Here is a 17999-nt window from a genome sequence, read left to right on the forward strand (position 1 = left end):
GTGTACCCAAATATTGTATTCTGTTACTCGTCATTGCATTATCTTAGTATAATTTTTAAATGAAATTAATTTTGTTGATACAATAATTGTACTCAAACTTATGTTCTCCACTCTGTTATTATTGCGTAGATTTACTTGACCCACTGGTCTCACATTTTGTCACAGGGGTACGTTGCATACAATTTCTCCCCTGAACCGGAAAAGGCAGTATTGTTGTTCGCTTATCAATGAATGTCCAACGCATTTGGCGGTCAGCCGTCTCGCGCGTGTCTGCCAAAGTCTACATCGGTCGGACCATTCACATTAGGACAGTTCCGGCTGCCGCGATAAGAGAAACCCATTGCTCATAACTACGTAGTGATTGAGAGTTGGCCAGTTATATCTAATTGCCACGATTAATAATTAATGATAAATTAATTTATTTTTTCAGAACCGCAACAAATGTCTATAGTAGGCTATTTAGTAGTTACCAGTTTTTCTGAGAATTTTTCTAAATTTTTTTATGTGTTTTGGAGATGTCTTGCTTAAAATATCCTGGCTGAGTTTGTTGTAGGTTCTTCATGGACCTGGGGCCAAAGTGCGTTTAGAAAATGGTTGCCAACATTTTTTTTGTTGTTTTAGCAACCTCTAGTTTGGAACCCTCGAAACATTAATTTCAAGTTTCCGACTACAATTAACACCAATTCACTTAATTAATTCTTAACATAACCTGACGTTTCAAAAGAGGTTGTAAACTAACACTGCTTGTACCTACGATAAACTAAGCTTTGATACTTACTTAAAATTAATAAATTTTGTGCCTTTGTACAACAATCGAATGCACGGAATTGATTTTAATCAATCCACATACTAGTTTTTCTGTGTGTTAAGTGAGTTTTAAGGTCTTAGAGAGATGTCTCGTCCAGCTGCCTTCTTTTAGGTGACTTGACTCTACCAGAGCTTTTACGCTTGCCTGATCGATTCTGCTGCGATCCTATTAAGGAGGAGGAGCAAATCACACTACGAGTATTATATTATGCAGGCGAAAGTTTGTATGTACAGCCCCCCTAGCCAAGTGGCGCATTGATTCTTTCTACGATCGCTAACGCTTCGAAAACTAGATAAATGTATGGGAATGACAGATCTTGATTTATTTATTTATAAACGGAATTTCACGTGAAACATTTACTATTACACAAAAAGAAACTTAAAGGCTTACTTTCCACTCAACATCCGTGCGATAAAGGGTCTTCAGTTCTTAAGGGCTTTAGGTTCTATATTAGGGTAATCGACACAAAATATAATATTTTTTTTTATAATTACTTACGTGAACAACTTCACGTACATATACGAACCAAATATTTGTTTTTATAAAGAACAAAATCCAGTTTTACGAACGTTATCATTGATAATAGTGGTTTCTGTATCCGTCTATCGTCCAAGGCTGTGCAGTTGTAGGTCAGACGAGCTGTAGACGTAGATTACGGTTGTTATCTCCAGTTCGCAAACAGTTCGAAACGCAGTTGCGCTGCTACTAAACTGTAAATTGTTATGATTATATATCTATACTTATAATAAATTTGTAGAGAGGTCAATTCTGTACATGAAATATATTTCCAAAATAACTATCAGGGGGTGTTTAGTTATCGATACTGATGCCAAAAATGCAATCAGTAAATTTTTCGTCTGTCTGTCTGTATGTTCGTTATAGAAACAAAAGTACTCGACGGATTTTAACCAAACTTGGTACAATTGTTCTTCATACTCCTGGGCAAGTTACAGTATACTTTTCATCACGCTACGATCAATTGGAGAGCAGTGAAGGGAAATGTTGGGAAAAGGGGAGAAGTTACTCCATTTTTTTAAGCTTCCGTCGCGTGTGCAGCCTTAATGGGTAGGGTAGGGGTAGGGGTAGAGTAGGGCAAGATAGTGTAGGGTAATGGTAGTTGAAAGTTTACATCGACTTTCACGCGGACGAAGTCGCAGGCGTCCGCTGGTGTAATATATATTAGCAGTTTTTTTTTTGCTTCCAAGGATAGCACGGTTTGTAAATTACATTGAATTACATTTATTTCTGACTATGTAATTGTGTAATATATCAAACTAATTATGTGTAATTCAGTGAATTTCCATAAAGAAATATAATAGACCTAAAACCAATTGATATCGGGAGAGATTGGAGAGGCATCCCATGTTCTAGCTAGCTCAAGTATCAAAAAATGTTCCTACAACTGTCGCCTGTAAAAGAAAAGCTAATATTCCTTAAGCTAGGTATATCATTTTGGCAGCATATCAGCTTGCATACATAATTATTATACTAGGTACAATACCTCGTTTATGTCGTTGTCTTATGTAGTCCCTACATCGCTCATAACTTCTATGGCAACCGGATGTAGGTGCGATAAGGGACAGACTTAATCAAATTGATTGATTTAAATAGAAGTTATACAAAATAAATGTGTTAATTTTTAATCACAGCTACTCACAGTTAATCCAACGATAACAAATAATGAAAACATGTTAGTGGTATTTTCTTGCAGTAGACTTTAAACTTTTGTGATAATATATACACGCTCTTAGATTGATTGATACTTACAATGTCTTTGCAATTACATAATTACATATATAATATTGTAAGTTTGAACACTGCCTGTTGTCTGGAAGAGGACACTCTTTGTGATAAGGTCATAATTTTGTATTATGTACATAATGGGGATGATGACTAGGTTTGAAATAATATATTGATTTTTATAATGAATTCGGGTAAATAAGGTGTTTACTAATTTATACATAAAAAGCAAAGATTGACTGGATATTTGCAAAATAAATAAGAGTATAAAATTTCAAAATCTATAAAAAATCTTTTATCGTAATTAGATGAAAATTCAAACAGTTTTAGTTTCCTTACATTAAATGTGACATTTTTTAATGTATGAACTATAAACGTAAACGCAGAAATAACAAAGATATTAATAATTTTGTTAAAACGCCCATGCAAATCTAACGATCATTAAGTGCCTTAGACGTCATTAGTTCGTACCATTTTGTATGGGGCGTTTTTCAGGGATCCGCGGAAGCGCCGCAAATCTGATCCCTTAAATCGATGTAGCTCCGAAATTAATGATCGCAGATACCCTGTTGCTTTTACAAAATTGCTTTACTATTAGTATACTCTTAATTTATATACAATTCAAAAAACTGTCAGCATCCCTTTGTCTGTAGTTAAACTACAACTACAGGGCCAATGAGTTAGTATTGGAGATAAGTTATTGTCATGTTGTTAGTTATTAGGTATTGTCTCAGTTGGCTGTCGGGTTTGTACCGGCCGAGCGTGGAAAGTTGTTGGGTCAACGCATCGTGGTTGGTGCCAGACGGGCGAAGTCCAAACGCACAGACGACTCGACCTACATTTCTCTAGTGTTATATTAAATGTAACTACAATAAAAATTCTGTCTTAAAGGTATACAAATAGATGCATTACTTACTACTGATGGAGAAAATTTTACATTAATTTACGTAATATACTTCACAAATAAATAGTGCATAAAAAATATAAATATCTATTATCTATACTAATATAATAAAGCTAAAGAGTTTGTTTGTTTGTTTGCTTGAACGCGCTAATTCCGTTATATATGTATAGAATCAGAAAACTCAGGAACTACTGGTCTGATTTTAAAAATTCTTTAAGTGTTAGACAGCCCATTTATCGAGGAAGGCTATAGACTATATAGTATTCCCGTATCCTTACGGAAACGGGAACCACGCAGGTGAAACCGCGCGTCGTCAGCTAGTATATAATAAAATCGGAAACTACAAAAATCTTAATCTTACGAGATAAATAAATGAGAATAGTGAACAAAAATTTGCAAATGTAATGACGTTTAAATAAAAACAGTAAACTTATATCTTTTAGTTACTTACTGTTTCTTACAAATACCGTGGGAAGCTTTGATTTTTTCGGCATACAAATTAGCTTATGCACTATGCAGTGTAACTTTACCTAATTATCTATATAAAAAGCCTCATTTGAGTACAATCTCTGATTCTTAATACCCAATAACACAGAGCTGGTGCAGCATCTAACTGGACAATGATTTTGACTCATTTGACTCATCACCGAGGAGTGGTGATTCGATCCCCGCCCCGTTGGACTATTGTCGTACCCATTCCTACTCTTAATACAGTCTTTCCCGACTAGTTGGAGGGAAATGGTAATATTGGCCATATTTAAAATATACGGCAAATATTCTAAAAAAATATAGTAAAAAAATGTAAAGGACAACAATGTTACAATGTATTATTTTATTACAGTATGCACATAAATAATCAATGTGGTTATTTTTTTAATTTAAGTTAATATTAGTCATATTTAAAATATACGGCAAATATTCTAAAAAAACTAAAGTAAAAAAATGTTAAGGATATCAATGTTACAATGTATTTTTTATTACAGTATGCACATAGATAATCAATGTGGTTATGATATTTTTTTAATTTCATAACTGAGTTTTTATGATATTTACACATTTATTTTAAAAGTCAATGACACCGGTGCGCTACAACATCGTAGCTGCCTTGCTACGATCTACGGCGTAGAACATCTTCACGTAACCACCGGCAACTGTCTCGCGTTTCTGTATGATGTCATGAAATGCACTGAGGGGCATTCAACCCATGACGTCATATACTGCCGGGTTATTATGTATCTCGACGTATCATTCATAAGCCAAGACATACATAGCATGCACTGCATTGCAAAGACTATGCAGTTTTTCATGGATTTCTCATTTTTGACATTATCTAAAACGATTGTCTCAATCAAATGTACCATGACAATGTAATTTTTCATTAAGTGCAAAGTTTTTTTTGTTTCTACAACCATCTATCTAACATGATTATTTCACTATTATGTTAACTTACATTATAACAATAGGTATTACTATTCTAAAAATAGTAAAATGACGATTATACAATTTTGTTTGTTTTTTGAAAAAATAATGTTAAATGATTGCAAAAACTATGTATTGGTACATCAGCTATTACAGCTCGTGCGGATTTACTTGACACCTGGCTCGAATGACGTTGTTTGTTTGATTGTATTTGGTAGCCAGGTGTCAAGTTAACGTTGGTAGCGATCATTATCAGTTAATATTAATGACTAGGATCGACGGCTTAAAGTGCTCTTCAAGGCACGGGAGTGTTACACCAACTTCCCAAGGCCTGAGAATATTACTGAACATTTCTTAGAAGAAAGGCTTATTAATAATAAAGAGATTCTATTCTATTCTATTCTATTACTTCAAAGCTCGACTCAGGACTCAAACCGCGGACTTTACGGTCCAAAGTCACATAGACTAACCTCTCAACCGATGCGGCAGTTAGATATATATTATCATAATATAATTGTGATATTCATAGTTAAATAGCTAAACATTCAATATGAAATATGATTAATAGCTCCTCCCCGATAAACGGTGTACAGATGGCCCCAGATGTCTGCAAACTGTTCAGCGAATTCAATGAACCCATTATAATATATTTTGCTAGGCAACACACGAAGTTCTAAACTTACCTTATCAATGCAAAGATATTGACTCTGAGCAATGCATTCGGTAATAATGTTGGACGGGGATATCGTTCAAATCGAATCATACATCATTTATTTTAAGTAGGCTCACTTTACAAGCACTTTTGAAACCTCAAGTATGTTTATGTAGTGACTATACTAGCGGTTCGGAAGGTTGGTCCTTAGCCCTCATTCGCACGAGAGTTTTTTTAACGGACGTTGATATAGCGTTCTAATCAGGGGCGTAGCTAACGCCGTGTCAGCCGTATCAATGACACGGGCCCCATGAACTACATGCCCGTTTAGTGTGAAAACAGAAATTAGCCAAATTGAATCTACAATCTCACTTAATGTGGATGCTTCCTGGAGAAAACACTGCTAAAGAGATTTTCGAGATTTGCCACTCGTATATTGGGCCAAGGCAAGCTACGCCACTGGTTCACATTTATTAAGTTAAATGAAGGTCTATTTCCAACGCCCAAAATTGAAAATGCGACACTGCTCGATAGAAAGCGTCCTGTTTTAAAAACGCTGTGTGAACATATGCTTGGGAATGCGTTTGTTGTATTGGAACGCTTTAGCTAACGTCCGTTAATAAAGCTCTCGCACGAATGAGGGCTTACTGCCTTTTTATTAACCTTAGCTTGTAGGGAAATTAAAGTCGAAATTTTTTTTTAAAATCCTAAAATAACATTGAAATCCGTTTAACCATTTCAAAATCTATTCGAGACAAACTTTCAGATGAAATAAAAAAAAAATACGCAATGCCTAAAAATTTCCACGCGATATCGTAGGTTTCTAGGTTTCATTTCTGCTAAAAGTGTATTTTGTACAAAATCATCGATGGAACGTACATGTAATGGACTTCGCTTTAATTTTAATTCATAAATTTTTCATAGAAACCCATTAATCCGTTTCACTGACTTATGTTTACAAAGAATATAGATAAAACCGTGATAAAACGCTTAAACTAGCGTTTGTCTAATAGTTTATCTCCAAAACACTATTAGATAAGATACCATAAAATTAATCCGTTTTTCACGAGGATAAAAACGCAGGCGTTCGCTAGTAATGAAATATTTAAAAACCCTGGGAATGACAGATCTTGATCACATGACCTGTCGATAGCAAATGTCATTCCCGTACATCTTTCTAGTTTTCAAAGCGTTAGCGATCGTAGAAAGAGAATCGACATGCCACTTGGCTAGGGGGGCAGTGGCCTTAGCCATGTGGCAAGTCGATTTTCTTTCTACAAAAGCTAACGCACTAAGCTAACGAACATTAAAAATGTATGGGAATGACAATTACTATCGACAGGTCACGTGATCAAGTTGTCGATCGGATCTGTCACTCCCATACATTTTGTTAGTTTATGAAGCGTTAGCGTTTGTAGAAAGAGAACCGATGTGCCATATGGCTAAGGCCCCAGACATCATACGTTTTACCGAACGTTAACATTTAATGCAAAATGATGTTCACCCAGTTCCTTATCAACACACTGACCTACTAAAAGAAAGTAGATTATCATTAATCCAAGGTACAAAAGCTATTGTTGTCGTTTTACAAATTGTATGGATAATACGTATTGAAAAATGCTGAGTGTGTCGTATATGGTGGAGTAAATTGGGTTACTGACTTGCAGTTTACTAAACGACTTAAAGATCTTCAGTTTAGTTGGGAAAATTGAAGAATTCACACCTACGCCTTAGAAACTTTGGTGGCAACGTTTTTCGAGTTTATTAGTATATTTTAAAGTCAGTTTTTTAGGTACAATAATTGAGGGTGTATAATGTAGGTATTGAAATGAACGCGATGTATCTAGACAAAATCACCTTTTGTAATTTAAGGTGTTCTGTATTGTGGTAAATTTTGTAAAAGTTAAAGTTGCTACAGCAAAAGTTGAATAAATTGGATAGTTTAAAACTTTAAAATGTCCCAAAGTGTCAACTCATTAATACCAAGATCTAGGGCACCGATAGATGGGCACGGTGTAATGTTGTGGAATCTTGTGACATATTGTAACAACTTCGACATAAATCATCAACATATTCCGAATATAGATACCACGAATGACAAAGATAATACAAACATGGCGAAAGCTCAAACAAAAGATAAATCAACGAGCACACAAAATAAAGAAAGTGAATTCCCGTTGGCAAACACCAATCGTAAATTAAAACGCGGAAAAGATCCAAAAGACACAGTACTTGGGAAATGGAGGGAAAGGCAGTCGAAAGCTAAGTATGAATTGGCAAGGAAGGCCATTATTAATTCGATAAAGGAAAAATTTGATAATGCAGTGATATATGATGACGGTAACAAATCGGAGTCTTGTGGTGATAGCGGTAGAGTCGCTAGTGAGGGAGATGTCGCTGTAATAACTAATGCGGATGTCGAAGACACATCAAATTCGAATGTAAATCGCGGTGTAGCTTGCCAGACGGATTTGGATTTTAAATGCGAAGGTGGTTGGGTTGGTTTTGGGTTGTCGAAGAGGGCTGGTGGAAGTCACGCAAGTAGGCTTCAGATGGGGCCAGGTGGTGAGCTGGCACAGTGGAGGCTCGCTGCTCACGGCGGTAGGGCGGGCGCGGCAGCCGGACTACGCGGGTTTTTGGACGAAATGCCGGTAAGTTAGCCTTTTTTCAGCAAAAAAAATGCAATATACATGTCTATTAAGCCTATTAAAACTATTGATATTATGTGGATGTTTAGAATAACGCTTTAATTGGCTATATGCAAAGGATTTTATAGTATACACGTGAAACACGCACATGGGTTGGCGGGATATTGAGGCGCTTCAGGAACTAAAACTTTGGGTTAAAATAAACTGACTGACATGCGACAACAAAGACCTAACACACTTGTTTACGAGAATAGTATTTTAAGGTATATTATGGATACACGGTCGTTGGTATTTATAATTATTATTCACGCACTTTTAACCGACTTCCATAAAGATTATATATTACCTGTAACAGGATTGATGAAATTGAATTTACTTAGGCAAATTAAATTATCATGACGTATGTTTTACAATTTCATGCTGAATAGCTTCATTGTTAAAGGTTTAGGTTTACTCAAATCCGAAACGTCTAGGGTTCGTTATTTGCGTGCTCGTCTGTCTATAGACATACCCAAGTCAAGTACAAGCTTTCCGCTTAGTTAGTGGGTTTCTAACTATATATATATGTCCACTAGACACGATTTAGAAGATATATATTATGTTCATCAAAGATAAATTAGACAGTTGGGGTATAAGTATAAACAGAAAACAGCACCAGGTATGCCAGGATGTCATAAACAGATACCTACGTGAAACTTCATCGTCATCATATCAGCCGATAGACGTCCACTGCAGTACATAGGCCTTTTGTAGGGACTTCCAAACATCTCAATCCTGAGCTACCTGCATCCAGCGAATCCCTGCGACTGTTTCACGTCAAATTTCTCAAACACTTTCTTACGTCGGATATATAAATAGGAGCTGGTGACATAAGGGCTGGCTCATTTTTTGCTCAAAGGATCAGCCGAGCTGTCCAGCGCGGAAATGCAGCCTTCTTGCCACCATTCCACGTGGGCATGATTTGTATAGTTATTAGGATAAGTTAGCTTAAGTTCCTTATTGTGTTCTTTCTCAATAAAAAAAAAATAGGAGCCATTTTAAAAAGACTGGCGAAAAGTCTGTGTGCCGGGATTCGCACCTATAACCTCTCGGATTTCTGTCCTTCCCCTAGCTGTTTAGTTATTATAACGTAATGGTGGTAAACGGGAGTTTTATCAGATATGCATGCGCCGTTTTAATTCGCAATATGAAAATGCTATCGCACAAATTATCAGCGTACCGGCGACCCTGCCGAATGAGTTAGCAGACGGCAATCTATCGCGTCTAATCATGTCATAAAGTTGCCAAGTTATTACGTTGTCAGCAGAACTTCCATTCGCATAAATACGGAAGGGTTTCGTCGATGAACGAAATGTCTATCAAAATTCTTTACAGTTATATAATATTAGGAATGTTTACGTTTTTTTTTTAATTTTGTATCTTCTACAGTTGGCTAAAGTGTTTTTCAGATAGCAAGCGTATGGTGACAGTCGCTTGTATGACGCTCATAATATATACTATTGTCGTGAATCGCGGCAAACTTTCAAGAGTGAAACGAACTGTCACCCGCACCATCCTACATGCAACGAACTGTAATCGATTTGGTGATACGTATTCATTCTTTTCTTTCTTTTAGTCAAGACTTTCTCTAACTTTGAAAATATTTTTATCGTCAAGTTGTTTTTAGCAAATAATATCATTATAGGTATATAAGTAAATTCAGGAAAATGCTGACAAATTAGAAAATAATTAATGAGGTAGGTATAATTTCACATTCACTTCAGATAAGGTGATTATTATTATCTTGGCAGTGAAAGTGAAAAACAAATTTATCAACTTTTATCACACCCAGTGAAAACTCAAAAACTCGTCCGATTTTGATAAGAATATGTAGGTATTGAACTTAGTGAAGTTGTTGCTATGCTCCAGGTTTGCACATTTATGTGTTGCCTTCTGATAAGTTTGAAGGCGGTGCCAATCCAGTGTCGTATCGCTTATCAAAGAAATTTTGAACTGAAAGAACCAAAGAAATTTTGTAATTTGAACGATATACTTATCGATCTATTTAAATTGCTGTTGCCATGTGATATTCCAGTATATTTAAACTACGTATCGTAGTTATGGTTTTTTTTTTATTCTTTACAAGTTAGCCCTTGACTACAATGTCACCTGATGGTAAGTGATGATGCAATCTAAGATGGAAGCGGGCTAACTTGTTAGGAGGATGAAAAATCACACCCCTTTCGGTTTCTACACGACATCATAGCGGAACCCTAAATCGCTTGGCGGTACGTCTTTGTCGGTAGGTTGGTAACTAGTCACGGCCGAAGCCTCCCACCAGCCAGACCTGGACCAATTAAGAAAACTTCAATCGGCCCAGCCGGGGATCGAACCCAAGACCTTCGTCTTTTAAGTCCACCATACCATACGCACGCATACCACTGCGCCACGGAGGCCGTCAGAAAAATGTAAAAGCAGTCTTCAAAATATTATCTTGGCCATTGATGTAGGTCTACAAGCCATTCTATTTCAATCTATTCTACTAATTCTCCTAACCTATTCCTCCTCCTCCTCCTCTAATCTATTCTACTAATTCTCCTAACCTATTCAACCTCAATTTTCCATTCGTAACTACTAAGCTGTCTTAGCTAGTCCCTCTCCTCAGTCCTTTTGTGACTTATAGACTCATCCATACTAATATTATAAAGCTGAAAACTTTGTTTGTTTGCTTGCACGCGCTCATCTCAGGAACTGGTCCATTTGAAAATTATTTCATTGTTAGATAGCCCATTTATCAAGGAAGGCTATAGGCTATAATTATCCCCGTATTCCAACGGGAACGGGAACCACATGGGTGAAACTGCGCGGCGTCAGCTAGGATAGAAAATATTTTAAGGCGGGAAATAGGAGTGGAAGCTTTTCATAAGAATCTGTTTTTTGAAATGGTTTGGATGTTCTACGCAGACGCAGTCGCGGGCGTTTACGTAGTTGGGTGACAAAATTCTCGTAATTTCCCAGAACATATTTTGAACTACATATGTTATATTAATAGGTACGTTTAAATGTGTAATAACGATGTCCGGCAAGACAATCTCGGTCCAAAGTCCGCCGCCGTCTCAAAATGGCAACCCTATCTGTTGAGCGATATGATGAAATAAATCAACGTAATAAACCAGACTTATCATATACACGCTTTAGCCCATGGTTTTGTCTGTATTATTTAGGTCAACCTCGCGCAGTTAGAGCATTTTTATAACGGAAAGGGAAGGGAATAGTTTCCAACTAGCTCATTTACAAATAGGTACCTAATAGCTTTGAATTGTAATGCCTTGAGGATTCAGTAGCGTAAATGTCGTTTCAGATCCTAAGGTCCTGGGTTTTATAATTAACTTCAACACTAATATTATTCAAAGAGCTCAGAATTACGTAGACTTGAAGCAAGCGTCGAAAGCGCTTTGGTTTCTGAAAACGGTGAAAGAAGAAATAAAATCCAATAACAACAACTACAAAGCTAGACTCAGAAACCATCCCGATCACCTAAATGCTTAATTAACTATATGAGTACAGGCGATTCGACGATTGAAAAGATGACAAATTCTCCCGCTGGGGAGAAAATGCAGTTTCTCCCTCTGGGGAATGTTGCTTCTAGAGTGCACGATAAGTTTGCGCGTGACCAAAATTGGAACTATCAAAAGTGCCCTCTTCTTATTGTCTATCTCTATCTATCTCTTGACGGTTAAAAGAGATCATTAACATCTGATAGGCAGTTACCGTTACAGAGTCAAATATCTACATTTCTCTCATTTATTTAGTGTTTTTTTTTTAATTTTATCAATGTTAATAAAATACAAAACACTATTAAAATTTAAAAAAAATCAACTCTCCCGCTGACATTTGAGTGAGTCAATACGCGCCGTCTCAAGAATCACTGCCTTTTGTATCCGACCCTTGCAGTATTTAAGCAAAGCGTCATTTGGTGTTGGTCGAAGATTTTCGCTATATGACCATTGACTGAAACGACTAATGGAACAATAATAGTTGACTCAACATTGCACATGGCGGTAATCTCGTGAGCAAAGTCCAAGTATTTTGATAACTTTTCTGTTTCAGCCTTAACCAGATTATCGTCATGTGGAACAGTAATATCAACAATTATTGCACGAAACACTGTCAGAATAAAATATTATCATTTACAACCGCCTTTCAGCATTGAAAATCGGGATTTTTGTTTTGATGTCCTAGAATGTAAAAGGACTTCGAGCGCAAGGATACTATAGCTTGGTAACTTCGTTCGTAACACTCCCGATGCGTGAGCGGGCCGGGGGGCGTGTAGCGATGACTGAAAAACCTCGCACACTCCTAACTTCCCCGCACGCACGATTTGACACCCGCGCAGTCTTCCCCTCGTCGCCCGCATATCATGGGAGTGTCATCAACGAACCTGCCAGATAGTAAGGGAAAAATACAACAAATCCGGGTCAAACCACACATCGACGCGGTCACGTAGACATCACAAACGTACCTATCACATGTTCATTATTCACGGCCATTGATAAATACCTAATAGTTTATTAAGCTATGATAATGTCCATTATCATAACGCCTAGAATTTTTACCCTATTACGCTCTATTTTGCTAATAGTAGGTACCTACGGTACATAGAAAGGTATTGAGAAAGGCACTGAGATTAAACTAGTTGAACTTAGCGGTTTCACTCGCGTAGCTCCCATTCTCGTGGAAATATGGGGATAAAATATAGCCTATGTTATTACCTGATAATGTAGCTTTCTAACGGTGAAAGAATTTGTCAAATACGTTCAATAGTTTATTCGGTACAAAAATCTTTCTTAAATTTTTAGCCGACAGAAGGAGGGTAATGTTTTTTGAGCTCAGAAATGACGGCATAGTGCTCAGAGTTATTTTCTGATACAGTAACAGCCTTTTAAGCGTTATTTACGTTGGTTCATTTCACAGGTTAATTTTGTCCATAGGCTTGTAGTCTATTAAGCCGGCGACCATAAAACAGACTAATTCACAGCTACATTCAGAGCTTTAAAATTACGTAAATTAAAATTAATATATTTCAAATCGGTTCCTACAAAGACTGAGCTTAACTTTCTTCTTGGTTTATTGGTGATTAAGTAAAAAATGCAGCACATACCAGTGGTCAGTGGCTTTGGGAGGTTTCGAGTTTCAGATCCAAGGTAAGTATTACCTAATGTATTTTTTGTATTATTTCTCTCGGAAATTCTATACAGTTGCCATTTTTATATTATTTCTCTCTAAAGTTCTCTACAGTTGCCATTTCATACCTATCATCATCATCATCATCATTATCAGTCGATGGACGTATACTGGTGGATATAGGTTTCTTGCATAGACTTCCAAACAAAACGGTCTCGGACCTTCAGCATTCATATCTGTTATCTATGGTTGTGTTAAGATTTCAACTTTTCATCATAAAGGAACTAAAGGGGTACCTTACCACATCTCTATTTATTGTGCGTATTCCATATTCTGCGCATAAATAAAGCAAATAAGCATTTTAATTAAACCAGTATAACATTAACTAATACTAATCAACCCATATTCGGCTTACTTCTGAGCTCAAGTCTCCTCTCAGAATGAGATAGGCCAATGGTCCACCACGCCGGCCCAATGCGGATTAGCAGGTTTCCTCACGATGTTTTCCTTCACCGTTTGATACACGTGATATTTAAATTCTTAAAATGCACACAACTGAAAAGTTAGAGGTGCATGCCCCGGACCGGATTCAAACACCTTCCAAAATCGGAGTTAGGGGTCATTTCCACCGGGCTATCACTAATACTAATACTCTAGCTTGGTGTAGTTTACCCACTAACACCGTAACAAGCAGTAAACAAGTGTAATCTACAAGTGATAACGTTTAATATTGTTTATTATAGCCGTGGCTAATTAAGAGAGATGCCGCCAATTACCGTTGCCACTCTTGTCACGTGCTATGAGCGTGCTCTAATGTTAACACTTATTAAACTAATAAGTTTATTAATAAATAGATCCGATTGATATAATTATAGATCGCTTGTTAATTAATGACGTCAATATAGATTTGCATAGATTTGTTAAATCAATGTTAATTGGAGTATTTTCTTGTACACAATACTAATGTACCTACTGGATCAATTGATTGTCAATATTAGTTATTTTCTAACTGGTTTTTATTTACTTAACTGAATTTTTATTTTTTTTACCTACATTGTTCGTTGTCTTATGGCTTATTTGAAAGAGGCGGTAGTAGGTATAACTTTAAGAACTTATAAAAAGATAGTTGTCTATCTGTTTGTGGTGATTATGAAATAAGTATATCGTATTGTCGCCTCATGTTATTTCTATTAGTAAAATACCCACATAATTTTAATAGTATCTAGTGCAGACAAAAATTCCTCTTGATCTATTCCATGTACGCAAAGAATTCAATTGACAGACAAACAATGGCAAAAATGGCGGCGGAATTTGATCCAATCATAAAAAAGGGGTTCAATTTGAAAATACCAACAAAAAATCGCATTGCTTCCATAATGGCACCGATCAAATTTTTACGAGGCACGCAGAACATTAAACGTAGATTTATTGACGGATATGACTATACCACTGCTAATAGTGATGTTTTAAATCCTTTGTCCCAAGGGAAGTAAGAGAAGGGCTTAATATTTTAGGTGAATATTTGAACAGTCACTCTAGATCAAGACCTAGTAAAGCTAGTTTAAGCGGTTTCTTTTTGTACTGTAGGCTTACTACAGGAGCAGGCTTCCCTTCTTCTATAAAGGAAATTGGGACGTAAACCCATCACGTTGCTCCAATGAGGATTGGCGGCGATGATGTTTTGTCTCTTTATCGACCGAAAACATATGATGATCTTTGAGACACGGGGACGTAATCTCTTAACTCGTCAATGATTTTAACATTATTCAACTTTCCTATAAGGATGGAGGATATATTGAATCTTGAATTGATTTAAAATGGGCTGATGCTGTTAATAATGATAATGAATCTAATTATTATTATATTAAAACACACGACAGGTATGCTATAATGTGATTATTTATATGTGATTTATTATTTCAGGCTACCGTAGGCTTATCCTAATAATGTTTAAATTAGTAAACGTCATTAAAACTTAATAGGTCATCAAAAACGATGAATAATAATAATAAATAATACTTTATTCATATCCTAAGATACCTAGGATATATATCCTTTCTAGTGTTTGATAAAAACAAATAAAATAAAATGGCGCGCTATCTATGAATGAACCATCCGATGTCATTGAAACAACAACATTAATTTACCAAAGTACAACTTCACAAAGTAGCAAAGTCGTTAGTCTAGTGGTTAAGTAATGCCTGCAAAACAAACAAAACCCGAACAGCGCGTTACCTATCAGTATAGACGCTACGTTTCCAGCAATCGAGAGAACGATTAACACACCAATTGAATAATCGAGATCGGAGGTAAGCACCAGTTGGCACAATCGATACAGACGACTCGAATTTTTTTATAAGTTTGCTACGTGGAATTCGCTGAACAAAAAAAATTAGGGAATTTTGGACCTTATTCCGAGGACAAAACGCATATGGATTTAGGGGTGTCACAGTTTGAGGGTATGCCTCGGTCGCTGAACAAAGATGGCGCCTCTGACACGTGACATAAAACGTTCTTTATGGGCGGGAAGTTCGCGAGGCAGGATGCGACATGCGAGACCGACATGAACCGCGGAAATACAGCTTTAACGAACAATTTCTATTCATGACAGTTTTATGTTGAGGATTTCGGCATAAGGAAATAGGAATTAGGATTGTTGTATCGAATCCGCCTGCATTTCATTACAGCGAGCTATTATTATCCACTTTGATAAACCAGCGGCGAAGAGGCGAAATGTTTTGCTTTCATTTCTCTGTTTTGTAAATATGGTGATTATTTGGAGTGAAAGATGATAAAAGTTGGTTTATACATATAAACAACTTTAACTTATTTGTTTTTTTGCTACTGTTATTTTTATCTTATCTCAATTTTTCATCCACTGACCTTTTGGCAATGAATCTTTTGTTTATATCGTGCCATTATTTATCCCAGTAACAGTGTATATTGAATTATTTTCATTTTTCGTTATCAATCTACACTTTGAAATGTATCTAGTTGTCATATGCTATGATTAATTAGGTGCTACTCTCTCTTTTCTTCTGTATTGAATCAAAAAGCTCGCGTTAATGTTACTTCAGACCTTTGAAATCTTTTTCTTTCGAGTATGAATATTATAGAATTTTATAAATCTTTATGACCTAAAATTAGGATTAAAAAACGGGCAGCTCGATACGTCTACAATCCCTTGTTTAATAACAGGTTGAAGACTTCAGATACCGTAGAGAGTCTAAAAAAATACTAAAAAATACTTATCAGGTATGGTCAGCGCCAAACTTTTAGTCCACTCTAAAGTTGCAACATGCCGAAGTCCGAAGTTTTATAGCCCCGTTGAGATTTGTGTTTCTGTTTAATGCGCAGTCATTCGCCTCGTGTTAAGAGCGGATTAGAAATTTGGCGAGATTTCTATCCCTGTTGTATGAAAACATTTTATACTCTCCCGTAAATACCGTAACAGCTTAACTGCTATTCGTTAAACAAAACCGATCATGCGACATTTTATCCAGAATACGTTTTCGCGGAACTCTGGGAATTGGGGCATTACAAGACTATGCGTTCCCTAATTTCTTTTTCGTAGATCCGCCCTCATCATTTTCATAATTCGGCGGTTTTATCATTTTAATCGTAAATGATAAACTGTTTATACTGCGACCCAGTTTGTTTGTTCCCCGTATACCGTCACGCAAGGCCGGGATACGAGTGAGCAGTATTAGTGCAAAATTGGGCGAACTAATTCAAAAGTTGCTCGGTTGGAAATGCGGACTGTGAGCAACTGAGCAATCTCCGTAAACTGTGCAATCAGTTGTAAATGCTGTACGAATTTCGGATTCACGCCTAATTGAGGGTTAGGTATATGGCTTGATAAAGGCAATGTAAAACTTAGTTACAGTACGAGTACAAGCGCTATTCCCTAACGATGTATTTATAACCATTAATTGATGTTCGAATTCTTCTCTTTCTTTATATATCTCCATTATCATATCATCTATAGTATCGTGTTGGACTGAGAGAGATAGAGACGAATTAGAAACTCACGCTATTGAGTTAATAAATTTGTCAACAACGAACGAGGTCGAACATCTAGCATCATCTCATCTATAGTATCGTGTTAGGCTAATTTACACTGTCGAACTTATAACATAGGTATGTCAACAGCCTGCGATTTGCTTAATATTGTCATTCCAAGTGGTGTCGAACAACACTACTTTCTGTGTGCCTTTCCAAGATATTGGGACACCAACCACTATGTGGTCCACCCATTGCCATTCAGTTGCGCGACTAGTTGAACTATATCGGTGACTTTGGTTCTTCTACAGATCTCCTCATTTCTGATTCGATCACGCAGCTAAACTCCGAGCTTGTTTCATCGTCCGCTGAGTGACTCTGAGACTTTGCGATTACATCTCGCAACCATAGGTCATATTTGGCAACATGCACGGTTCAAACACTTTTGTCTTCAGGCAATGAGGAATTTAAGGAATGATGATACTAAGAAACATCTCGATTTTTTTTGTATTTATCTAAAAATAATTAAGCCGCTTGACTGCGTGTCTGGCCACACGTAGTGTAGGGTTCCGTTATTGTATTACATGCTCTTTTGCATTAGTTTTTTTTCTTCGTTAAAAATAAATATGTACCGATTGCTATTTTTTCATCGATCCAAACAAA

This window comes from Bicyclus anynana, chromosome 10 (genome assembly GCF_947172395.1).
Source record: "Bicyclus anynana chromosome 10, ilBicAnyn1.1, whole genome shotgun sequence".
Taxonomy (NCBI): domain Eukaryota; kingdom Metazoa; phylum Arthropoda; class Insecta; order Lepidoptera; family Nymphalidae; genus Bicyclus; species Bicyclus anynana.